Source organism: Nannospalax galili, unplaced genomic scaffold (genome assembly GCF_000622305.1).
Source record: "Nannospalax galili isolate Female #2095 unplaced genomic scaffold, S.galili_v1.0 scaffold1104, whole genome shotgun sequence".
In the NCBI taxonomy this organism is placed as follows: domain Eukaryota; kingdom Metazoa; phylum Chordata; class Mammalia; order Rodentia; family Spalacidae; genus Nannospalax; species Nannospalax galili.
The window spans coordinates 350,403-375,712 of record NW_008350769.1 but is presented as its reverse complement, the minus strand read 5'-3'; the positions used below and the strand labels follow the sequence as shown (position 1 = coordinate 375,712).

Here is a 25,310-nt window from a genome sequence, read left to right as displayed (position 1 = left end):
CCAGGATACAGACCAGCCACCCTCCAGCTGAGAGATACTATGCCTCTAACGTGGCAACTGAGCAGCACTTAGACATAGCACATGTGGTTGGATCTTCAGGCACCAAAACCTGAGACTGTCCTTTTTTTAAAAATATGTTATTTTTATGTGTATGAGTGTATTGCCTACATGCATGTGAGTGCACTCGTGTCGTGCAGTGCTGCAGAGGTCAGAAGAGGGCTTCTGATTCCCCTGGAACTGTAGTTAAGGACGGTTCATAGCCACCATGTGGAATGCTGGGAATCAAACCTGGGTCCTCTGCGAGAGCAGTGTTCTTTACCACTGAGCCATCTTTCCAGCCCCGAGACTGTCCTTTTTTTCCTTGAGCATATGAGTGGTTCCATGGTTTAAAATTCCTGTTCTCGCTGGGCATGGTGGCACACGCCTTTAATCCCAGCACTTGGGAGACAGAGGCAGGTGGATCTTTGTGAGTTCAAAGCCAGCCTGCTCTACATTTTTTTTTTAAAAAAAAAAAAAAAAAAAAAAAAAAAAAAAAAAAAAATTCCTGTTCTCAGCCAAGCATGGTGGTACATGCTTTTAATCCCAGGACTCAGGAGGCAGAAGCAGGTAGATCTCTGTGAGTTCAAGGCCATCCTGGTCTACATAGCAAGTTCCAGGCTAGCTGGAGCTACAGAGAGACTCTGTCTCAAAAAAGACCAAAATAAATAAATAAATTAATTAATTAATTAATTACTAGAATTCCTTGTTATAAACCAAGTTCTACAGGGCTTGAAAGAAAAGCCCCAGGACTCAGGAGGCAGAAGCAGGTAGATCTCTGTGAGTTCAAGGCCATCCTGGTCTACATAGCAAGTTCCAGGCTAGCTGGAGCTACAGAGAGACTCTGTCTCAAAAAAGACCAAAATAAATAAATAAATAAATAAATTAATTAATTACTAGAATTCCTTGTTATAAACCAAGTTCTACAGGGCTTGAAAGAAAAGCCTAATATTGAAAGTTTATTATTATTATTATTAATTTTATGTGCATGAGTATATTGTCTGCATATATGTAAGTGCACCTGTGTTGTACAATGCCTGCAGATGCCAGAAGGTGGCATTGGATCTCCTGAAACTGAAGTTACAGATGGTTGTTAGCCACCACGTGGGTGCTGGGCACTGAATCCAGGTCTTCTGCAAGAACAGCCAGTGCTCTTACCGGCTAAGCCATCTCTTTGGCCCCTATTTAAATATTTTATTTATTATTTTTTATTTTATGTGTATGAATGTATTGCTTGCCTTTAGGTAAGTGCCCCCATGTTGTGCAATGCCCTCAGAGGACAAAAGAGGCCATTGGATTCCCTGAAACTGGAGTTATAGACAGTTGTTAGCTGCCATGTGGGTGCTGGGATTCAAACCTGGTCTTCTGCAAGAACAACCAGTATTCTTAACCGCTGAGCCATCTCTCCAGCACCCCTCCCCCGTCCCTTATTTAAAGTTTCTTACACACCCAAGCACTTCCTCTGCTCTAAAAACGAACCATGAACCCTGAGTTAGGAACCTGATCTAACATCTGCCCAGCTTGGCTACTGGCTGATCTTGAGCAGACTCTCCAAATCTATCTCCTGCTTCTTTCCCATAAAGGGGTGGGAGGACAGGAAAGAAGTTAATGTGCTACCTGTGTAAGTGCCTGTCCCTTAGACACACTCACAGTCATATGCTAGCTTGACCCTGCCCACAGCCAGTCCTAGCAGCTATCCCTGCTGAATTTCCGGGAATTCTCTATGACACCCAGATCACAGCATAGAGCGTACGGGAAAAAGAAATCACCAACTAGATTGGATATTGGGGAAATCCCTTACAGAAATAAAGAGGACTTACAGAAATAAAGAGGACAAAAATTTCATGCCACATCATATAACAAAATAAAAACAGAGCTGAGTATGGTGGCTCACACATGGAATCCCAACACTCAGGAGACTGAGGCAGGAGGATTGATATGAGTTCAAGGCTTGCCTGAGCTACATACTGAGTTCCAGGCCAGTGTAGGCCACAAAATGAGACCATGCCTTTAAAAAAATCACTTAAGGGAAGTTGTGTGTGTATCTGCTGGCCTTAAAGATTGAAATCCTGAAGCTGCCTCTTCCCCTGTCCATGCAGGAGCTACAGTAATGGGCAGCATTCCGAGGACTTCAAGAGACAATCCCACACCAGTATGCACTCAGCCTACCCTGTGGCATTCCTCATTTTACACTATTGAACATAATGCTGGATAGGGTGGCTCCTCTCACTGTCCCTCCTGCTTGTTAGGAATAAGAATTTTAAGCAGAGAGCACTCTCATGGGTTAGAACTCTCCCCCAGGTACATGTTAGGATTAAGAGTTGAAAGTCTGAGGCTGGAGAGATGGCTCAGCAGTTAAGAGCACTGACTGCTCTTGCAGAGGACCCAGGTTTGATTCCCAGCACCCATATGGCTGCTACAAACATCCTTAACTCCAGTTCCAGGGGAATCCGATACCCTCTTCCGACCTCTGTGACCGTTGCACAACACGGGTGCACTCACATACATGCAGGCAATACACTCATACACATAAAATAAAAATAATAAATAAAATATTTTAAAAAAAAGAGTTGAAAGTCACGTGTAGAAAAGAAAACCAACCAACCTCATTCAATCCACAATGACCTTTTATTAGTCAGTGAGGGGTGACTACTGACCAGGAGGAGTTTGCAGTAGCCACACTGGCCAAACATCAGGGAAGCTTAAGTAGTTTTGCATATACAAACAGAGTGAGAGTTACGGGGATTGGGTAGAGGATTTGGGCTTCCATCCCCTGCCCCCAATAAGGGTCTTGGAAGGTCTTGTTTGTAGAACTTTATGGTTGGGGTTTATGGGGGGCGGTCCCAGATAGACTTGTTTGCAAAGCAAGAATTGCTTCATGGTTTGGGACTACTGGAGATCTCTCTTCACTGTAACAATCACCACAGAACATATTCAAGCCAGTCATAGCTACTCTGTGCCAGGACCCCACTTCTGTCCAGTAGGATCTGACCAACACTCAAAGAGCTGACATTGTGACTGACAAGATGGCTCAGTGAATAAGGGCATTTGCTGCCAAATCTGACAACCTGAGAGAACCAGTTCCTGCAAGTTGTCTTCTGACTTCCATGCATCTCCTGTAGCTTACACACACACACACACACACACACACACACACACAAAATAAATGTAAAAAACTTTTTTTTTTTTTCAAAGAACTGGCTTCTGAAAAAGTAGGAACAATACAGAAGATGATCTGGGGGCTGTAACTGGACCAGTCCTAGGGCAAATGTTGGAGGGTCTGGAGAAGTGATCCCCATTCTCCCGCTCCCTCTCCAGGAAATCACCACCCACTCCAACAAGAGACTATCTGAGCCATGGCCAGACCCTAAGAGGGGTCATTTCTTTGGTTTTGTGGCACTTCAGCCTTTGGAAGTTGGCCCTCCAGGACTCTGCTTTTCCTTCTTTGAACCTAGGTGTGCTCACTAGCAAACTGATTGTTGATGCAGACTGAACAGCCCCAAGATCCACAAGAGGTAAACTGGGAAATCCCAGGCTGAGTTTCTGACCTGCTGCAGGTGCTGAGTCACAGCAATGGAGCCCCACCCGTCTTACCTTCCTGAAAACTCCAGAAGACAGAGAGGTTGCTCACATGCACCGGGCACAGGTGTTGGTCCCAGTTCTTTCTTCCAGGAAGGTTTGTTTGCCATCCTGTCTTCTAAATGCACCTGTCTTTAAGGCCTGGAGCTACACACAACATGGAAGGAGATGGCATGGGGACAGTGGCCCAACTCCTGAACACCTTTCCAGTGAAAGGTCTCAGATGGGGATTCAAGGGGCTCACTGAGACGGATTGTTGGAGGAATGGTGTTTATGAAAAGAGTTATTAATAGCATGGACAGATAGGTAACAGCATGGTGAGGACTCTGAGGAGAATTCAGATGCCAGCACTAGAGACAGCATGGTGGAGGCTCTGAAGGGAGGAAATCAGAACCCACATTTCAAAAGTGGGGGTTTCTTCTTAGTCTTTTCTGAGGATCGGGGCAGGACAGGTTTCACAACACCGGGCCTGCAGCCAGGCTTTCTGATTCCCAGAGAGGAGACAAGGAAGGGTATAGGGAACTGGATATGTGGCCATCAATACCTGCCTTTATGTAAAATCACTTCTGCTGGTCAGAGTCTGGTGCCCAGAAGTCTTACACTCAAGGCAGGGAGTATCCCTCCAAGGACAGCCACCTTCCTCCTAGCCCCCTGGGGGCCTGCCCAGTGCCACCCCTCTACCACCTGCTGCCCTCTTCTTACCACAAGCATCTTTTCTAACCACACATAGTCTCTTCAGGCACTGTCCTATAGGGCCACTGCTCAGTATTTGTGCTGTCCCATCCAGGCATGACCCCTCTATCTGCCTGTCTCCCCACTCCCAGGCATTCCCTTCACTGTCAGCCAGAACCTGTCCTCAGGGAGGGAATGGCAAATCATTCATCCTTTTGTAAAAGACAACCCACAAGAAGCCTTGAGAAAGAAGAGTAGGGGGGGAAGAGCTTAGCTATACTAATACCTTATACAGACTCAATTTGACATGGCTCCATGTATCTTAATTACCATGATGGCCCCTGAGTAACCCTGGTCTTGTTCTTCCACACAATTCCTCAAAAAACTTTAAAGGCACAATACCAGGAGAATGGTATGTGGGGCTTTACAACCACACCCAGGTGCCCGGAATGTGCCTGACCTTTTTTTTAACTGAGTCAGGCTCTCATCTACCTGAGACTCTTATTTACTATATAGTTGAAGATAGCTTTGAACTTCTGATCCTCCTGCTTCCACCTCCCAAATACTGAGATTACACACATGGGACCCCACGCCCAGTTTTATGTAGTACCTAGGGATTGAACCTAGGATCTCATATATGCTAGGCCAGCACTCTATCAACTGACCTATATTCCAGCCCTTGTACTTGACTTTTAAATTTATTTTATTTATTTATTTTGAGACAGGGTCCTACTATGGAGCCTAGGTTGGCCCAGAACTCACATTCCTCCTGCCTCAACCTCCTGACTGCTAGGATTACAGGCTTCTATCACAATGCCTCACATGCCTGATTCTTTGCTATTTGCTTAAAATAAACCCAGTACGTTCCGACTTCTAGTTTGAATGAAGTCACTTTTGTCAAAACCAGCACAAAATCTTTCTTTCTGACTCAAATTGTGGGGGTTCATTGGATCTTACTGATGGAAATCTCCAAAAAACTTGGGCTCTGTGCAGTTCTGGATCTTTCTCTTTTGGTCCTATAGTCATGCTTTAGGAGGATCACAGATGCAAGGAACAGACCCAATACTAAGTCATAGAAATGAAAGTAGGGTAGTGAGTGGTCTGAATAGGACCCTCAGAAGACAGCCTATATGCACTGGAACAGACTGTGACTAAGGGGGGAACCATGCAAGAGCATGGGAGAGTCTTGCGAATGGTGTTGGAAAATTAGCTCAACATACAATGAAAATTGGTTCCCCTACGAAGCTATATATAAAGATAAATTTAGAAACTGGGCATGGTGGCTCACACCTCTAATCCCAGCCCTCCAGAGGCAGAGGCAGGCAGATCTCTGTGAGTTCAAGGCCAGCCTGGTCTACATAGTTCCAGGCCAGCTGGGGCTACCCTGTCTCAAAAAGACCCAAAAAAAATTAAAAAATACAAGATAAACTTAGGATGATTTAAAGACCTAAATGTGGTCTGGAGACATGGATCAATGGTCTAGGGCACTTGCTGCTCTTTGGAGAGGACCAGATTCCATTCCCAGCACCCACATCGTAGCTCACAACTGTCTGTAATTCCAGCTGCATACATATATGCAGGCAAAACAGTCATGCACATTAAAAAAATGCAGACCTGATCAGGCCTCCACATGGTGTAGATGGACTCTCATGGGCCCATGGAAAACAGACAATGCAGAGACCCGAAAGTTCAGTGCCTTGCCACAATGGGAGGAAGATCATCTCACACTTACCACCCCCTTCAAGGCTCAGGGACTTTTGCAGAAGAGGTTGGCAGAAAGAATGTAAGAGCCAGAGGACAGGCTGGCATGTTAACTGGAAGTGTCTCGACCACTATGCTGGCAAGCTATAGTCACACCTCCTTCCCACTCTCATCAAGGAGTCAATTACCCCTCCTACCCAATCTGTTGACTTTAGCTGCATGTGGGGGAGGGGCAAAGGATATATAAGCCAAGAACGGCAGTAGGCACCTCTCTCGCTATTTTGTGCAGCTGTAGGGAAGTCACAGGATCCATATTTGAGTGTGGACTGTCCAGCTCAGCTGTAAAGGCTGGGGGGTGGGGGGGAGTGCCCACTCTTCTGTAAATAAACCCCCACCCTATGCTCTGTTAGCAAGCCCAATAAATTAGTTAGGATTTAAAAAAATAAATAAAAACCTAATGTAAACAAACAACAACAACAAAAAACATTAAATGCACAAACTAGAAAATAATATAGGAAAAATATCAGTTGACTATGGATGAGAGGACTTATTTAAAATTTTTTTAAAAGGCTGAACATGGTGACACATGGCTTTAGTCCCAGCACTTGGGAGGCAGAGGCAGGTGGATCTTTGTGAGATGGACACCAGCCTGGTCTACATAGTGAGTTCCAGGGCAGCTTGGGCTACAGGGAAACCCTATTTTTTTTAATAAAAAAACTAAATTAAATTAAAAATAGACAAAACTAGGGCTGGAGAGATGGCTCAGAGGTTAAGAACACTGACTGTTCTTGCAGAAGACCTGGGATTGAATCCCAGTACCCACATGGCAGCTAACAACTGTCTGTAACTCCAGTCCCAGGGGATCCAACAGCCTCTTTTGACCTCCTCGGGCATTGCACGACATGGGTGCACTTACCTACATGCAGGCAATACATGCATACACATAAAATAAAAATAACTTAAGAAATTTTTAATGTAATACATTCATTCTGTTTGCTGAGTGCCCCAGAGTGCCTAGCAGAAAGGAAAGCACATGAAGAAAACAAGTCCCTCCATCCTGGAGTTCAGTTTCCTGCATGAAGAGGAAGTCATAGCACAGACAACTGTTTGGATGAGTTTCTAGTGGCAACACATGTTGTTCAGGAAAATAAACAGGCCAAGTGAAATCTTTGAGTCTGCTGCTACTGCTGAGGAAGACTAGGGGAAAAGCCAAGCTCAGCTCAGTCTCTCCTACTGAACTCACAGTGTGCATCCCTCTCTACGAACATCGGGGTCCCCACCCACCCCACATGCAAAACTGTGGTGGGCACCACAGCTCTAATTAAATCTGTTCTCATTCTGACTACCTGGAGGTGGTGTCAGTTACCAGAAGTACTGCAGGCTCAGTTTCCAAACTCCTCTTCCTGCCTCCATCCCCCAGCTGTTGTTGGGATTATAGGAATGTACCCTGTGCTAGGATACTATAAAAGGGAGTGACAGGGGCTGAAATTGTAGCTCATTGGTACAGCACTTGCTTAACATACATAAGGCCCTGGGTTAGATGCTGTACTGAATAGTTTGAGTTGTCAACTTGAAACACCTGGGTGGAGAGAGCCTCAATTGGTGAATTGCCTCCATTGAACTGGCCTATGGCCATGTTTGTGGGGCATCTTCTTGATTGCTGAGTGATATGAGAGGGCTTTGTCCACTGTGGGTAGTGCCATCCCTGGGCAGGAGGCGCCTATTTTGTATAAGAAAGCAGGTTGAGCAGAGGCCAAGAAAGTTAGCCAGTAAGCAGTGTTCTTCCATGGCCTGTGCTCCAGCTCCTGCCTCCAGGTTCCTACCCTGAGTTCTTACCTTAGGCTCCCTCATGAACTGTGACCCTGGAGACGTAAGATAAAATAAACCCTTTCCTCCCCAAGTTGGTATTGGTCAGAGTATTTTGTCACAACAATGGAGAAAAAACTAGAACAGATACCCAGCATGGTAATGGAAGAAAGGGAGAGAGAGAGGGAGGGAGAGAGGGAGAGATGGGGGGAGAGGAAGGGAGAGAGAGGGAGGGAGGGAAAGAGGGAGGGAGGGAAGATCTGGGAAATAGTTCAGTCAGTAAAATACTAGCTGCACAAATATGAAGACCTGAGTTTGATCCCCAGGACCCACTTAAAAAGCCAAGTGTGGGGGCTGGAGAGATGGCTCAGCGGTTAAGAACACTGGCTGTTCTTGCAGAAGACTGGAGTTCGAATCCCAGCACCCACATGGCAGCTAACAACTGTCTGTAACTCTAGTTCCAGGGGATCTGATACCCTTTTCTGTCCTCCACAGCCATTGCATGACACGGGTGCACTTACATACATGGAGGCAATACATTCATACACCTAAAATAAAATAAAAATAACTAAAACAAAAATTTAAAGGTGTAGTGACATAATCTGAACTTTTATGAAAGAATAAAGAATATAGGGAATTTAGAATTAAGGTAGAAGTGAGGAGACCCATCAGGTTATTATCACAGTCCAAGGGAGGAGAGGACAGTGGCTTAGTGATGGTGATGCTGCAGTTGTGAACCAAGAGGATGTGGAGCAACTGTGACACTTGTACATTGCTGGCAAGAGTGCAAAATTATATAACCACTTTGGAAATTTTTTTTTTGTCTTTTAGAGACAGGGTCTCCCTGTAGCCCCATCTGTCCTGGAACTCACTATGTAGACCAGGCTGGCCTTGAACTCACAGAGATCTGCCTGCCTCTGCCTCCCAAGTGCTGGGAGTACAGGAATGCGCCTGGGCTCAGAAAATTCTTTTTTTTAAATTCATTCTCTCTGTGCATGCGTGGGTGTGTATGTGTGTATGTGTGTCTGTGTCTGTGAATATTGTTAGAGACCAGAAAACACATCGGATCCCTTGAAACTGGATTTACAGGTGTTTGTGAACTACCCATTGTGGGTACTGGGATCTGAACTCTGGTCCTCATCATAGAGCTGCAAGCACGCATAACTACTGGGCCATCTCTCCAGTTCCCTAGATAACCATTTGGAATTAACAGCATCTTCTAATAAATTATACGTTCCTTAACCCTCAGCAGCCTCACCCGTAGGTATTTTACTCTTTTTCAAAAAATACTTTATTTTTATTTTATGTGTATTTGTGTATTGCCCACATGTAGATAAGTGCACTCGTGTCGTGCAATGCCCACGGAAGACAGAAAGGCTGTCAGATCCCCTAGAACTGGAGTTACGGACAGTTGTTAGCTGCCATGTGGGTACTGGGATTCAAACCCAGGTCTTCTGCAAGAACAGTCAGTGTTCTTAACCGCTGAGCCATCTCTCCAGGCCCATATTTAACTCTTAACTACTGAGTTATTTCTCTAGCCCAGATTGGATTCTTTTAAAGTGAAAATTGGTATTCTCCATCTTTTCTGTTTTTTCTTTTTCCTCTTTTGACACAAGGTCTTACTATGCAGCCCTGGTTGACCTGGAACTCAGAAATCTGCCTGTCTCTGCCTCCTGAGTGCTGAGATTAAAGGTGTGCACCACCATGCCTGGCAAGTAATTTTTTTGTTTTTGTTTTTGTCTTTTTTTGAGACAGGTTCTCTCTGTAGCCCTAGCTGGCCTGGAACTATGTAGACCAGTCTGGCCTTGAACTCACAGAGATCTGCCTGACCCTGCCTCCTGAATGCTGGGATTAAAGGCATGTGTCACTACACCCGGCTTCTGCAAGTAATATATGTATTTTAACATTTTATTTATTATTATTATTTATTTTATTGTTTCCATTTTATGTGTATGAGTGTATTGCCTGCATGTAGGTGAGTGTGCCTGTGTCATGCAATGCCCGAAGAGGACAGAAGAGGCTATTGGATCCCCTGGTACTGGAGTTATGGACAGTTGTTAGTTGCCATGTGGGTGCTGGGATTTGAACCCAGGTCTTCTGCAAGAATAACCAGTATTCTTAACCACTGAGCCATCTCTCCAGCCCTTGCAAGTAATATTTTTAATAGGGCTATTTCTGGCGATTTTTGTCAAACAAAGCATAACAAAAGAGGGGGATTTCACAACTCCACAAAGGATGGTGTGCCAAGTACACACTGGTGCACTTACATACACGCAGGCAAAGTAAACACACAAAATAAAAGTGAATACAATCTAAAAAAATTTTTTTTAATTAAAACAAAAAGTAAGTTGTAGACTGAGGAAGAAGATACTGATCTCTGGCCACACGTGCACGCACACACGTACATGTGTGTTCTCACTCATATGCATGTATGTACAAGCAAACGTTTACACACATAAACACCAAACCCGCAAAGGAAAACCCCTGTGATTGTACTATGCTAATATAACTATGTGATTTTTGGTTCTACTTTTTGTTTCTCAGATCCAGCTTCTCTGTTCAAAAATAGCAATACTCTTGGTCTTGTTTACTTCCTCATCTTTTCCAGAAATTCACTTTCCGGTTTCTCTTTCTGTTTCGTTGACGTCACCTCATGTTTGTCCTTTGGGGTGGCGGCTAGCACTTAATGCACAGCACTGGGGCTTCTCTGGGCATGAGAACTGGCCCGCAGCTCTGCTACCTTTCTGACTTTTCTCAGTTTCCTCCCTCCCCCCTTCAAGGACTGAGGACTGTCACCCCAAAGACCATCTATCCCTCAGGCAGCTTCAGGGTTCTGAAAGCAGCTGCCCAGGAGAAACGGCAGACCTCGCCCAGCATCTTCCACAAGGTCACTAGTTTGAAGGTGCCAACCCTGCTATGTAGTGGACGAAGATCACGTCATTTTCCCTGTGTCCTCCACGTGCACCGGGCAGGGATCAAGGGCCATTCCCACTGCCACCGATGGCAGAGCACCCAGGCTTCGGGGAGGAGCTCCGTGCATGGGCTCTGGAAGCGCCTTCTAGTAGGCCCGGGTAGGGCTTCCACAGGCTTCCGGGGGAGGCTGTGTGTCCCGGAAAGCGGGCGTCCGGGGGCGGGGCTTCCTGAGAAGCGCCCGTCCGGGGGCGGGGCTTTCAGGGGCAGAGCGGCCCGGGGGCGGGGCGGAGCAGCCCCCCAGAGGCCGCTGGCGCGCGGGCACCTCAGGAGGAAGCTGGTGAGCAAGCGGCCCGGGGGTTTGCGTTCGGTGGCTTGGCCTCAGCGTACACACTGCCCACTCCTCCGGCCGCGGCATCTTCGTGGTGAGTCCGCCCACCCTCCTGGGCTTGCCTTGGCCCTGCGCTCTGCTACGGGGGTCGGCGCCTATCTCTGTTCAGGGTCCGCTGGGTCCCTCGGCGCCGCGGGGTGCTTGCATCTTGGTGGGAGGCGGAGTGGGGCGCAGGCCGCAGGTGCCACTTCGAGAGCCGGTGCTTGGCGTGCGGAGAGAGAGCCTCCGGGCCGGGCGAGCACGGCGCGAGGCTGCGGTTCGGGTCCTCTTCGGGGCGGCGGGACCCGCTCCGCCCGGGCTGCGCTTCGCTGCGCTGTTCAGCCGTGGCCACCCCCTAAGACGAGCAAGAGACCAGTCACACATGTGCTCCCTCGCCAGCCGGGACACAGGCCTTGGACTCCGGCGTAGGGCATTTTCCTACACCGCGCGCGCCACGGAGCCCACAGCTCACGCTCACGGCCAGATCTGCAAGTGTGGCCGCCTGTCCAGGGTCATCGAGTGCTTTGCTTAAAAAAAAATTTATTCAGTGGTTGGCTGACCGACCCTATAGGACTCTGGAAGAATCCCCAAGTCCACAGCTATCGAGTGGCAGAGCTGGCAAGAATAAACCAGGTCTCAGTTGACCCCTCCGTGGAACAGAGCTGCGGTGCCGGGAGCCGCAAAAAGGATGTGATGTGGGTTTTCCACATTCCATCTCCACCCAGCCAGGGCACTTGGCAGCCTTGAGGCCTCCGATGGGCCATCTTAGACCGATTCTAGGCATCAGCTGGTACTGAGAAGTGCCAAGAAGCTTCAGTGGGCTGAACTCCGGAAAGGTTTTGTAGGGAGGGTGTGAGCCAGGCCTTTACCTGTAGTGGGCAGTGTGTTCATCTTCACCTTTTGCTGGCTCTCTTGCCCTGAGAAGGAATGAGAGTGGGGTTGGCCTACACAGCTGGGATTAGCGGGTATTTTAGCCACAGGATACAGATTCTGAGGAGGAGCAAGGTGCTGTCTCTTGGCCACTGTGATAGGTGGGTTGGATACAGGCTTTGGTGATGCTAGTTCAGAAAGCAAAGAGGCGGGACCTGTTTTGTTTATAGTTGGCCTGAGGAGGTTGAGAAGGACCCAAGCAGCCAGGTTAGTGGGGGCTCTGTAGGATGAATAGGAGTTTGCCAGAATGATAGGCTATTAGGACAGTGTAGTGAATGCTCTGGGAGAGGAGGAAATGCTCACAGCTTGAGGTACTTGGCTAGGCAAATTGGAGGAGCTGATGGTTCCTCTTATTTGCAAGTGAAAACCGCCTATGGTGGGCCTGGACTCCGGAAGGAAGGGTGAGGTCAGAAGAGGGGAATAGAGGCTTTGATGACAGCCTTTCAGGCCCAGAGGCAGATTACATGCTACTCCAGCGTTTTTCTCTGTAGTCTCTAGTGTGAAGTAGAGGGCTAGGGACCCACTTCAAGGCAGTGGCTGTCAATGTTCAAGGCCAAACAGCCATCCTCACCAGGGATACAATGAGTCTGGTGGTCCCCAGGATGGATGCTTGAGACTACCAGTCTGTAAGAAGCCCCCACTTTCAGCCTGTGGTCATTGGTCATGCATTCTGTCATTGCACCTCTGACTTCCATCTGCCAGGTTATGGCTATGCAGGGCTGCTGGTGTTTCTGTCTCTGCCCATCCTATCTGGTTGGCCATCCTTAGAGGCCACATGTATTCTCCATAGTTCCCAGTCTGAACAAGACACCTAAATCAAGGCTGCAGGGTCAAAAGCAGTAATGATCAAATATCCATAACAGAGCTTACTGTGCCTGGTACACACACAGAGAACACTTTTTTTTGGTGGGGGGGGTCTTTTTGAGACAGGGTCTCCCTGTAGCCCCAGCTGTCCTGGAACTCACTATGTAGACCAGGCTGGCCTTGAACTCACAGAGGTCCGCCTGCCTCTGCCTCCCGAGTGCTGGGATTAAAGGCGTGTACCACCATGCCCGGCCCAGAGAACACTTCTTTTAAAAACAGTTGCAATGTTACCCATGCTGGACTTGAACTCTTGGTTCAAGTGATCCTCTTGCCTCAGTCTCCTAAGTGGTGGGACTATGGTGTGCATCATTTAGATTAATTAGCTTGTTTCACATTATAGTAATCAGACTAGATTAGTACACCCCCTGAGCAGGGAGAGGTTAATTAACTTCCAGGGTCTCCAAATCAGACTTCAGAACCCCAGTTCTAACTATTGCACTATGCTACCTGCATTCCCAGGCCCCTCCCTGCTCCACTTCCTGAGGGAAGGGCATCTACCTCACACCTCAGGAGCCTGGTAGACCTCCAGGGATAAGGAGCTGAGAGAAAGACCATGGTCTTGTTTGTTTTTCAGTACTGGGGACAAACCCAGGCCAGGCTAGGTGAGCACTCTGCCACTGAGACAGACATGCACTGAGACAGACACGGGGTGCACACACAGCTTTCCAGTGGACTGCTCTTCCCTACAGGCAGCTAGAGGGAGACGGGGCAGCTAGTGATGTGGGTGGGCAGGATAAAGTTCTAGTGCCAAGGATATTTATAGTGGGGCTTCCCCTAAGATCCATCCAGGCAGACGTCCACTATTCAGTCTTTCTTAACCCTTTTCCTCTTCTCTTGGTCCAAACTGGGACATTTCAGATTAAAAAGGCAGCATATTATTTATCTGAATGAGCAGAAAAGCCTTTTCTTTTGAAGGCGCTGCTATCCTGACAGTTGAGTTCTTGGTTGGCTTATGGGTGCTTGTCCCCATGGTGCCATGCCAGCACTGCCAAGGAAAGGGGAAGGGGAAAGGGTGTTTGTTTGCTTTGTGTGTGTCTTTGTATGGGCGTGTACATATGGGCATATGGGTATGAGTGCACATGTATGTGTAGGCTAGAGATCAATGTCAGGTGTTTTCCTCAGTTATTTTCCATCTATTTTCTGTGAGAGGGTCCTTCCCTTAACCTGAGGTTCACTGATTCTGCTAGACTGGCTAGCCAGCCAGCTCTGGGGATCCTCGTCTCTGCCTTCCCAGCACTGGGATTACAGGCTCATACCACCACAGCCGGCTTTGACATGGTACTGGTGATACAAACTCAGGTCCTCATTCATATACAGGCAGGAACTTTACAAAGTGAACCATTTCCCCAGCCCCTGGTTTGTTTTTTAATGACTCTTCCACCTCAGCAGTGCAAACGGGCATTGTTAGGAGCTTGGCAGGTATTTCACTGCACACATGCACACATGCATGGGGGTGCATGAGGAGGCCAGAAGAGGATATCAGATCCCTGGAATGGAATTAAATATGGTTGCGAGCTGCCATGTGGGTGCTGGAAACCAAACTCTTGTCCTCTGTAAGAGTAGCCAGTGCTCTTTCTTGTTTTTTTTTTTTTTTTTTTTTGAGACATGCCCCGCCTGACCTGGAACTCACTATGTAGACCAGGCTGGCATACTTCACCGAGCCATCTCTCCAAAGCCTGTCGTTCATTTTAATTGACTAGTTCTGTGAAGTTATGTGGTAGTGATGGTGGTTCTCATCCATATGCTTATGTCTGGGCCAGTGTAGAGTTGACCTCAGGCCTATCTCCCAAAGCCAAACAGGGGAAAGACCTATGAGCAGCATTGTTTATCAAGCCCTGTGTTTTTCATTGGCTCCCATGAGGCAGGAAGTGTCCCTTTTTACAGATGGACAAAGCAAGGTCCCATTGCAAGTTTAAAGCCAGATGTACTCTGTCCACCTTTAGAAGTTTCTCTCTGGCCTGGTAAGGCATAAGCTTCTGAAGACACATGAATTTCAAATGCACTTCTCTGGGGTCCAGCTCTGTTTCAGCAGAGAGAGCTGGCTGAGCTGTGTCAGAGCTGGGGGCTCAGGGTTGGGGGTAGCAGGAGTAGAACTGGAATGGTAGCTCAGGGCCAGGGAGAGTAGGGGCAGAAGTGGCAGATGGGATTGTGGCACAGTGGCACTTGGGAAGAGACCTGTGCCTCTCCTGGGAGAAGGTCCTTGAGAACTGGTCTTATGGTCACAAGAAGCCTCAGGTCAGTGGGCAGCCAGCTGAGCCACACTCAGCTCAGCCAGCATATAACCAAGAGGCACCATCTGCAGAGTCAGATGGCATGGGAGGAGTTGGGGGAGGATTTGCCGCAGCAGCTATTTTCTTTGAGACAGGAGTAGGCCACTGGTGTTCCATGGGGACCTGAGCTTTGAGTGCTGGGGGGTCAGTGCTTTAGGACTGTCCCCTTCTTGGCGCAGTTCCCTATGCATGTGCCTCATGGGGACAAAGGGACCATAGCCAGGCCCAGCACCTGGGGACCCTGGAACCCACTGAGGCAACCCAGCGCTAAGTGAGACAATTTAGGGCTTCTTCGGGAACTTTCTTTTTGAGACAGGGTCTCTCTGTGGCCCCAGCTGGCCTGGAACTCACTATGTAGACCAGGCTGGCCTCAATCTCACAGATACTCACTTGCCTCTGTCTCCCAAATGCTGGAATTAAAGGTATGTCCCCGACCCCCACCCCGTCTGCGGGAATTTTCTAGCAAAGTTTTCTTCATCAGTTCTGGAAAGGATGGGATGGGCTGGGTGAAGCCTCAGGAGCCCACCACGCCTTCTCAGCCTAGCATGTTGCCATCCTCTCTTATACCACAGACCTATCTTCTCCCTGATTTCCAAACAAGACTAGACCAGCTCTTGGCTAAAACATGGTCTTGTTTGCCCCTTGGTGCCTTCTAGGACCTGAAGAGACTCACCCCAAAGCCCTTCGCTGGCTGACCAGGGAGCAGAGTGCAGTCCATATTGGGAACATGTTCCCTAAGGAGCACGTCTCACCAACGTCTCACCAGGCAAGATGACTGTACTGGCTGCATCTTGACCTGCCCTAGTGTCTATTCTGTTCTCCCTGATGTAGGCTACTGTCCCCTTCACAGGTGAGGAAAAGAGGTTTTCTGTTAGGGAATGGGGAAAAGGGGTAGGAGATTGCTGTTACCAGTGTAGGCCCACTTCTGTCTCTGACCCTAGGGCATGATGGGAGCAGTCTAGGTCAGCCTGTGTTGTATGTTTTGCTGGGCTGAGTTCCATCCCCTTTTCCTCCACAACTGAGCTCAAAAAAAGAGGATAAAGAGTTCAGTGGGGGAGCTGAAGCAGGTGGTGCATGCCTTTAATCCCAGCACTCTGGAGGCAGAGGCAGGTAGGTGGATCTCGTGAGTTTGAGGGCAGCCTGGTCTACATACTGAATTCCAGGCCAGCTGGGGCTACAGAGAGACCTGGTCTCAAAAAGCAAAAAAAAAAAAAGAAAAAGAAAAAGAAAAAGAGTTCAGGGGAAGGGCAGAGGGCAAAGGTGTGCAGACATGTAGAGTAGTCCCTGATGGCCCATCCCTAGGACATCTGACTTCCTGTCCGCAGGCTTGCCCAATGTTCATAGATCTTTCAGGAACCTAGGGCCTGGGCAAGGAGGGGAAGCAAGGGTCTAGGCCTTAGAGGCCTTGAGTATTCAGGATGCTCAAGTGCACCAAATGGAGCCACAGTCCATAAGGGGACAGCTCAAGTTACGTGGTACACAGGCCACTCTTCAGATGTATTTGTTTATTTATTTGAAGTGGTAGGAATTAATGCAAGACCTTTTACATGCTAGGCAATTGCTCTACCACTGAGCTACATCTTTTTTATTTGGTTTGGTTTGGTTTTTGACTTGTTTTTTTGAGGCAGGGTCTCCCTGTAGCCCCTGCTGGCCTGAAACTCTGTAGACCAGGCTGGCCTGGATCTCAAAGGGATCTGCCTGCCTCTGTCTCCTAAGTGCTGGGATTAAAGGCTTGCACCACCATGCCCTGCCACATTCTCATTTTTTTAAAGCCATTGTTATTTGGCGGCTCAGTCATTAAGAGCACTGACTGCTCTTGCAGAGGGCCCAAGTCCAGTACCCTGCATCTACATGGTGGCTAACAACCATGCATAGATCCAATGTTCTCTTCTGACCTCTGGGCACTGCATGTACATGGTGCACTTACATACTTGTAGGCAAAACACATAAAATAAAAATAAATGAGTAAAGAGCTGGGCACTGTGACACACACCTTTGATCCCAGCACTTGGGAGGCAGAGGCAGGCAGATCTCTGTGAGTTCAAGGCCAGCCTGGTCTACATAGTGAGTTTCACGCCAGCTGGGGCCACAGGGAGACCCTGTCTCAAAAAGACCAAAAAAGAGTAAAAACATTAATAAAATTATATTGCTAGGTGTGGTGGTTTATTTCTGTAATGCCAGAACTTGGGAGGCTGAGGCAAGAGGATTAACACAGCTTTCAGGCAAGTCTGGTCTATGTAGTGAGTTCCAGGTCAGCCTGGTCTTCGTAAGAACTTATCTCACAAAGCCAAAACAAGGGCTGGAGAGATGGCTCAATGATTATGAGCACTGGCTGCTCTTGCAGAGGACATGGGTTTAGTTCCCAGCATCCATATGGCTACTGACAAACATCTGAAACACCAGTTCCAGGGGACTTGTTGCTCTCTTCTGGCCTTTGTGGGCATTGCATGCATGGTTGCACTTACATACATGCAGACAAAACACTTTTACACATTAAAAAAAACAAAAAGGGGGCTGGAGAGATGGCTCAGCAGTTAAGAACACTGACTGTTCTTGCAGAAGACCTGGGTTAAAATCCCAGCACCCACATGGCAGCTAACATAACTCCAGTTCCAGGGGATCCGACCGCCTCTTCTGTCCTACACGGGCATTGCACGACACGGGTGCACTTACATGCAGACAACACATGCATACACACAAAATAAAAATAATAAAATATTAAAAAAAAAAAGACAACAAGGAGCTAGAGATGTAGATCAATTGACAGAGCAGTTAAAGCCCCAGCCTTGCATAAACTAGGCGTGGTTGTACATATGTTAATCCTAGGTAGAGGCAGATGGATCTCTCTGAGATGAAGGCCAGCCTAGTCTATATAGCAAGTTCCAGGCCAGCTGGGGCTGCATGGGTTTATCTTGGGATTCTGGTTCCAACTCCATTACTCTATATTTATCCTTTGCCAGTCCCACATTGTCATGATTACTGTGCCTTTGTAGTAAGTTTTGAAATCAGGAAGTACAAGTTCACCAACTTTGTTTCTTTTTTCAAGATTGACTGTTTTCGAAAATGTCCTTTGCTGCATCATTCCCTTATGAATTTAGGAGCTGTCTGTCACTTTTTGAAAAACAAACCAACCAGCTTGGGTTTTAATAGGAACTGCATTGACTCTGCAGATCATCTAGGGAGTACTGGCTGAACAGTATATCTTCCAGCCTATAAACATATGTTAGTTTTTCAGTTTTCTTTTAACAATATAGTTTTCATTTAGTGTACAAGTCTGACATTTCTTGTATTAAATTTATTCCTATTCCAAAAAAATTTTTGTGTGTGTTAATTTTTTTTTTTCCTGTGCTGGAGATTGAACTTGGGGCCTGGTGTATGTAGACAAGTGCTCATCCATGGAGCTGCATCCCTAGGTCTTAGTATTTCCTTTTTTGAGACAGGGTCTCACTGTACAGCTCTGGCTGTCCTGGAACTCGATATGTAGACCAGGCTGGCCTTCAACTCACAGAGATCCACTTGCCTCTGCCTCTGGAGTGCTTGAATTAAAGGTGTATGCCACCATGCCCAGCTTATTTCCATTTCTTGATTCCATTATAAAATAATTGTTTTCTTAATTTTATTTCTGGATTATTAATTAGTAGTATGTAGAAAAACAGTTGATCCTGAAATGCTTATTCACTGAAACCTTACTTTCCTAATTGATTAGTCCCAGTAGTTTTTTATGAATTCCTTGGGCTGTTTTATGTATAAGATCATGTCAGGTCAATATGTTCAAGAGCTTCCCCATTGATTACAGTATACAGCCAGGTTTGAAAGTTACTGAGGGAGCTGGTCATGGTGGCACCTGCACTTGGGAGGTAGAGGCAGGAGGATCAGAGTTCAAGGTCAGCATGGGCTATATGAGAAAAAAAAAAAAAAAAAAGGAAGAAAAGAAAAAGCAGCAGCTGCACTGGTAGAAAGTGGTAGTGTGACCTTGTGACCTCACAAGTTCCCTTACTGGTTTAGTGGGTGAAATCCCTGGCATGTGTCCATTTTGTCATTTTATGTTTGTTGAAACTTGAGTTTTCATGCTTTAATTTTTGTGTTTTTTTTTAAAAGATTTATTAAGCATTAAATTTTTTTTTTACTTTTATGAGTATATATGTGCATGTATGTAAGTGCATCCACGTGTGTAGTGTTCATGGAGACCAGAATAGGGTGTTGGAGTCCCTGGAACTGGAGTTAAGGACAGTTAGTTGTTAGTCTCCATGTGGGTGTTGGAACCAAATCTAGGTCCTCTGCAAGAGCAGTCAGTGCTCTTAACCACTTAGCCCCTAAGGATGTATTTTTGTTCATGTGTATATCTGTATGCCATGTGCATTTTTCCTGGCTCTGCTGGGATTACAGGTGTATGCCACCACATCACACTTGAAATTCAGATATTTAGGGTTACTGTGTCACTTTTTCCTTTTTAAATTATTCTTGAGCAGTTTTGGAGGCCTGCTTGGGAAAAGCATGCCCAGTGGATTCAGTGGCCTTTTCTGGCTGCCAGAGAATTCTAAGTAGCAATAGCACTTGCTGACGAGTTTGTTCCCCTGCACCCCCACCATCCATTTTGTTGTGGGTTTTTTTTTTGTTTTGTTTTGGGTTTTTTTGTTTTGTTTTGTCTTTTTGAGACAGGGTCACCTTGTAGCCCCAGCTGTCCTAGAACTCACTATGTAGACCAGGCTAGCCTCGAACTCACAAAGATCCACCTGCTTCTGCCTCCCAAGTGCTGGGATTAAAGTGTGCGCCACCATGCCCGGCTCCGTTTTGTATTTTATCTTGGCCTATGATTGATACTTGCCACATCAAGGTTTCAGTTTTATGGTCCCTTTTTTTCATCTTTTTGAAACAGGGTCTCCCTGTAGCCCCAGCTGGCCTGGAACTCACTATGTAGACCAGACTTGCCTCAACTCACAGTGACCCACCTGCCTCTGCCTCTCAAGTGCTGGGATTAAAGGCATGGGCTACCATGCCCAGCTAAGGTTTCAGTTTTATGGTCTTAACCTTTGTTCATCGTCATGGACAGGTAACACATCTGTTCTCTATTGAGAAGGTGTGATTGCTGAACTTTTTTCTTCTGCTCCAAATCTCTTCCGAGTCAGTTCAACTGTTTTCATCTAGTGGAAAGAACAACATTTGTTGTTTGTGTCTCTGTCTCTTCTCCCACCACTGGTGGTGCTGGTGATTGAACCCAGAGCCTTCTGCATGGGAGGTAACCTTGTTCTGTATTTATTTTTGAGACAAACTCACTTAAGTAGCCCAGGCCAACCTTGAATCTGTAATCCTTCTTGAGTAGATGGGATTATAGGTCTGCCACCATGCCCATCCTGTGTTTATTCTTGATCTGAGCTGAAGCTTGTAGGACTGGTATTAGAATCTCTGTCTGTAATTTAGAAGGGCCTTTGCTTCTTGTGTTAATGGGAGAAAGTTGTTTTAGTCATTGGGGGTTTAGGTTATGAAGTATCTTATCTTGGAGCACCATTGTCTGAATGCCTCTGTTCTGATTTCCAGAAAAGATGAAAATTACTCTTCTGTATTTGGACTATGAAAAAATAAGAAAGTCATACTTCTAAGCATTAAAAATATGTTAGATTTATTTTATTTTTTGGTCTTTTTGAGACAGGGTCTCCCTGTAGCCCCAGCTGGCCTAGAACTTGCTGTGTAGACTAAGCTGACCTCAGTGTCACAGAGACCCATTTGCCCATTTGCTGAGATAAAGTTGCCACTATACCTGGCTTTGTGTTAGACTTTAAATTTTTTTCTTTTTTTCTGTTTTGGTGCAGGTATAGTGAACTTGGGGATTGCTCATGTTAAACACATGTTCTATCACTCCATCCCCTAAAAAACTTACAAAACCAAGCTTAGAAATGTTTTAAGATTCCAAGTTCATATAATTAAGGTCTTTGGCAAATGAAATGAAATAACTTGGATTTTTTTTTAAAGGCTGCCTTTGCTTTATAATGCAGGCATTTTATTTTGTAATTTTTTGGTCTTTTTTGAGACAGGTCTCCCTGTAGCCCCGACTGGCCTGGAACTTGCTATGTAGACCAGGCTGGCCTCTGCCTCCCACATGCCAGAATTAAAGGCACGCACCACCACACCCTTTAATACTAGTACTAGGAGGCAGAAGCAGGTGGATCTCTGGGAGATGGAGGCTATATAGTTAAGAACAAATTCTGGAGACAGGGAGACCTGTCTCAAAAAAGACCAGTGTCTCTCTGTAGCCTCGACTGGCCTGGAACTTGCTATGTAGACCAGGCTGGCCTTGAACTCACAGAAATCTGCCTTCCTTTGCCTCCCAAGTGCTTGGATTAAAGAATGTGCCACCACACCTGGCATATTTTTTAAGACTACATAAAACAAACCACTTTTATTGGGAAGACAGCATTGTTTCATGAGCTTTTACAAATCTGGTGACTGGCTGACTGAGTTATGTGGGTTCTCAGACTGCTGCCGTGTTCATTTCAGTTGTACCCTTGTTGAGAGATAAGAGACAGATATGTTAAAGTGTTGCTAGGATTTTTTTAAAGCTTCTTTGATAACTTTGTGCATTATATAAGATCTTTTGATCATTTATTATTATTATTATTATTATTATTTTGGTCATTTTGAGACAGGGTTTCCCTGTAGCTCCAGCTGGCCTGGAACCCACTATGTAGACCAGGCTGACCTTGATCTCACAGAGATCTACCTGCCTTTACCTCCTGAGTACTGCAACTAAAGGCATGCACCACCACACCTGGCTTATTATGATTTTTTAAAAGAAATGGATCTTGGAGTCTCACTGTGTTGCCCCACCATGTTGCCGATGCTAGCCCAATTTCTGTAGCTCAAGTGATCCTCCCACCACAGCCTCCCAATAGCTGGGACTACAAGTACACACCACTGTACCAGGCTTATTATGAAATCACTTAGAGCTCACACATCCTCCAAAAAGGGTCTTTTACACCCTGGGATTTCCTAGACCTAAAAGTGATTTTTCAGAGCCAGTGAGATGGCTCAGTGGGTAAAGCTGCTTGCCAGGCAGGCTTAGTGACCTGAATTTGATCCCTGGAACCTACCTAAAGGTGAAAGAAGAGAACCAACTCCACAAAATTGTCTTCAGACTTCCATACATGCTATGGCATGTGTGCCCCCCCAATCATATACATGCATTAATAGTAAATTTAATTTAAAGTGATTTTTCTAGTTTACATCAGAATATGAAAAAAATGGTAGAGTCTAGAAATTGGAGAATGAATTTTATTGTTGTGGTTTATAATACCTAAGTCTGAAAGAAAAGCTATGAAGTCTTAGTTTTAGCAGAGCCTACTACTTTGATAGGTGCTTCTTGAAAGATTTTTACTTCTATGTAATCTGCCTGGATATCGGGGATTCTGTAGCACAGTCATTTTTGCTGCTGCATGTTGACTTTATTAAACCCTTGGTTTTAAGTATGGGGAAACAGCAAAGCTCACTGCTTATGAAACAGTCAAGGTTTGTATAATTAATGAATAACCAGCTCTCGGCTCAGGTGTACATGATCCTGTCTTAAGTGTCCTGCTGCCTCATGCCTCTGACAACACTTTTGATGTTGCTTTCTAAAGATTAGATCCTAGATTTAGGGGAAAAAAATGAACTTTTTCATATTTTGGGTGCTGGGGCTGGAACACCTAGGACCTTGCTCTACTACTGAGGCACATTCCCAGCCCTTTCAGGATCTTTACATCTAACAAAAATAAATCTAAAAAACCGAAAAAAGTCAAAAGGCTTTCATCCATTCACTTATTTCATAGGGAAAGGTCAGGGCTGTATGAACCCTCCAGGTCTGTGTCCAGGACTCTAAGCATGTGGCCTGGGATCTCTGGCGGTCGGTGGTCAGCTGCAGCCCTTTTTGCAGCACAGGGACACATGCAGTGCAGAATTCTAGATCAAATGGTAACTGTTAGTTTTTTTGTTTTGTTTTTTTGGTCTTTTTTGAGACAGGGTCTCTCTGTAGCCCTAGCTGTGCTGGAACTCACTATGTAGACCAGGCTGGCCTTGAACTCACAGACATCTGCCTGCCTCTGCCTTCTGAGAGCTGGGATTAAAGGCATGTGCCACCACGCCCGGCGCTTTTTTTTTTTTTAAAGGAATTGCTGTCTGCCAGCTGCAGCCCTTACCTGCAGTAAGCCTCTAGAAGCCAGATTATTGTCTGTAGTAAGGGTCTTATTGTCTGTAGTAAGGATCTGTGGCATGCAGAGTCAAACCAACTTGGCTTACATGACCCATCACAGTTCATCCTTGAGGGAAGCTAGAACAGGAGTTCAAGCAGGAGCAGAAGCACAGATCATGAAGGAATGCTGCTTACTCTGGCCTGTGCTTTGCTTTCTTCTTTAAAACATTATTATTATTATTATTATTAATTTTATGTCTATGAGTGTACTGTCTGCATATGTGTAAGTGCACCTGTATCATGCAGTGCATACAGAGGTCAGAAGAGGGCGTATGATCCCCTGGAACTGGAGTTATAGACAGTTGTTAGTTGCAGTTGTTAGGTGCTGGGAATCAAACCTGGGTTGTCTGCAAGAGCAGCCAGTGCTCTTAACCACTGAGCCATCTCTCACGTCCCTCAGCTTCTTTCTTTCTTTTTTTTTATTTTTTATTTTTGGTCTTTTTGAGACAGGGTCTCCCTGTAGCCCCAGCTGTTCTGGAACTCACTATGTAGACCAGGCTGGCCTTAAACTCACAGAGATCCACCTGCCTCTGCCTCCTGAGTGCTGGGATTAAAGGCGTGCACCACCACACCTGGCTAATAAAATATTTTTTTATAAAAAGAGTTCACAGCTGAGCCTTTGGTTTCTTCCCCACAGGATAGTAAATATAGAGACTTTTAGAAGTTTCTTCTGAGCTTTCTTATGGAAACTCCCAAGCAGAGGGTTACTTTTGTGGCCTTAGTTCTTCAGTACTGTGTGGCTGTTGGCTGTACATTTGCAAAAGAAACAAAAGGAGTTTAGCTGGTTAGTTAACACTATGGCTTCACCAGTGGAAATTATCAGGTCATTCTAATGAGTTCAGCCCTCTTTGAAAACTTATTTATTGGGGCAGAGAAGATGGGTCAGTCAGTAAAGTGCTTGCCACATCAGTGCAAGGATCTCAGTTTTAATTCCCAGCTATAATCCCAGGATTCCTATTAACAAGATGGGAAAATGAAACCAGGAGATTCCCTGGTGTATGCAGTACAAACAACAGAGACCCTGTGTCAAACAATGTAGAAGGTGAGAACCAGCACCCAAGGATGTCCTGTGACCTCTCTGTGCACACTGTCATGTGCATACCTGCACTCAGACACACCTGAGCACATACATACATGCACATACATACATCATATACATACAAAATTAAATAAGATCTTATTTTTTTAAGTGTTGCTGGGGAATTGAACGCAGGGCCTCCTGATTGCTAAGCTCCTTTCTATCATTGAGCTGTGTCCCAACTCTATTAAATTAAATTAATTAATTTTAAGATAGTGTCTTACTGGGCCTGGAGAGATGAGCACTGGCTGTTCTTCCAGAGGACCTGGGTTAGGTTCCCAGCACCCACATGGTGGCTAACAACTGTCTCTAGTTCCAGGGCCTCTGCGGACATTGCTTACATGTGGTGTATTTACATACAAGCAGGCAAAATACTCATACACTAAAAATAATATGTTTTATTATTTTTATTTTATGTGTATGAGTAAAATTGCCTGTATGTATGTGAGTGAGTACACCATGTCATGCAGTGTTGCAGAGGTCAGAAGAGGGCTTTGGATTCCCCTGGAACTGGAGTTAAGGACGGTTTGTAGCTGCCATGTAGCTGCTGGGAATGGAACCCAGGTCCTCTGCAAGAGCAGTCAGTGCTCTTAACCGCTGCGCCAACTCTTCAGCCCCTGAGGTTTTTTTGGTTTTTTTTTTGAAGCAGGGTCTCCATGTAGTCCCAGCTGTCCTGGAACTCACTATGTAGACCAGGCTGGCCTTGAACTCACAGAGATACACCTGCCTCTGCCTCCCAAGTGTTGGGACTACAGGCGTGCACCACCACGCCCGGCAGAGGTTTTTTTTTTTTTTTTTTTTTTTCCAAAAATAGGATCTTACTATATAGTTCTGGCTGTCCTGGAACTCACTACATAGACCAGGCTGGCCTGGAAC

General features: G+C 46.1%; 1 protein-coding gene across 6 annotated transcripts in view; it reads left to right on the top strand.

The window, feature by feature from the left end:
- Positions 1-10,162: 10,162 nt before the first annotated feature.
- Positions 10,163-25,310, top strand: part of Bid (BH3 interacting domain death agonist) — a 34,892-nt gene continuing 19,744 nt past the window's right edge. For 2 of the 6 annotated variants that reach the window (XR_003851861.1, XR_003851862.1), the window contains exon 1: positions 10,163-11,129. The gene's annotated coding sequence lies outside the window, so the exon portion shown is untranslated. The remainder of the gene's footprint in view (positions 11,130-25,310) is intronic. The other 4 variants (XM_017801895.2, XM_029570837.1, XM_017801894.2 and 1 more) reach the window with 3 other exon arrangements.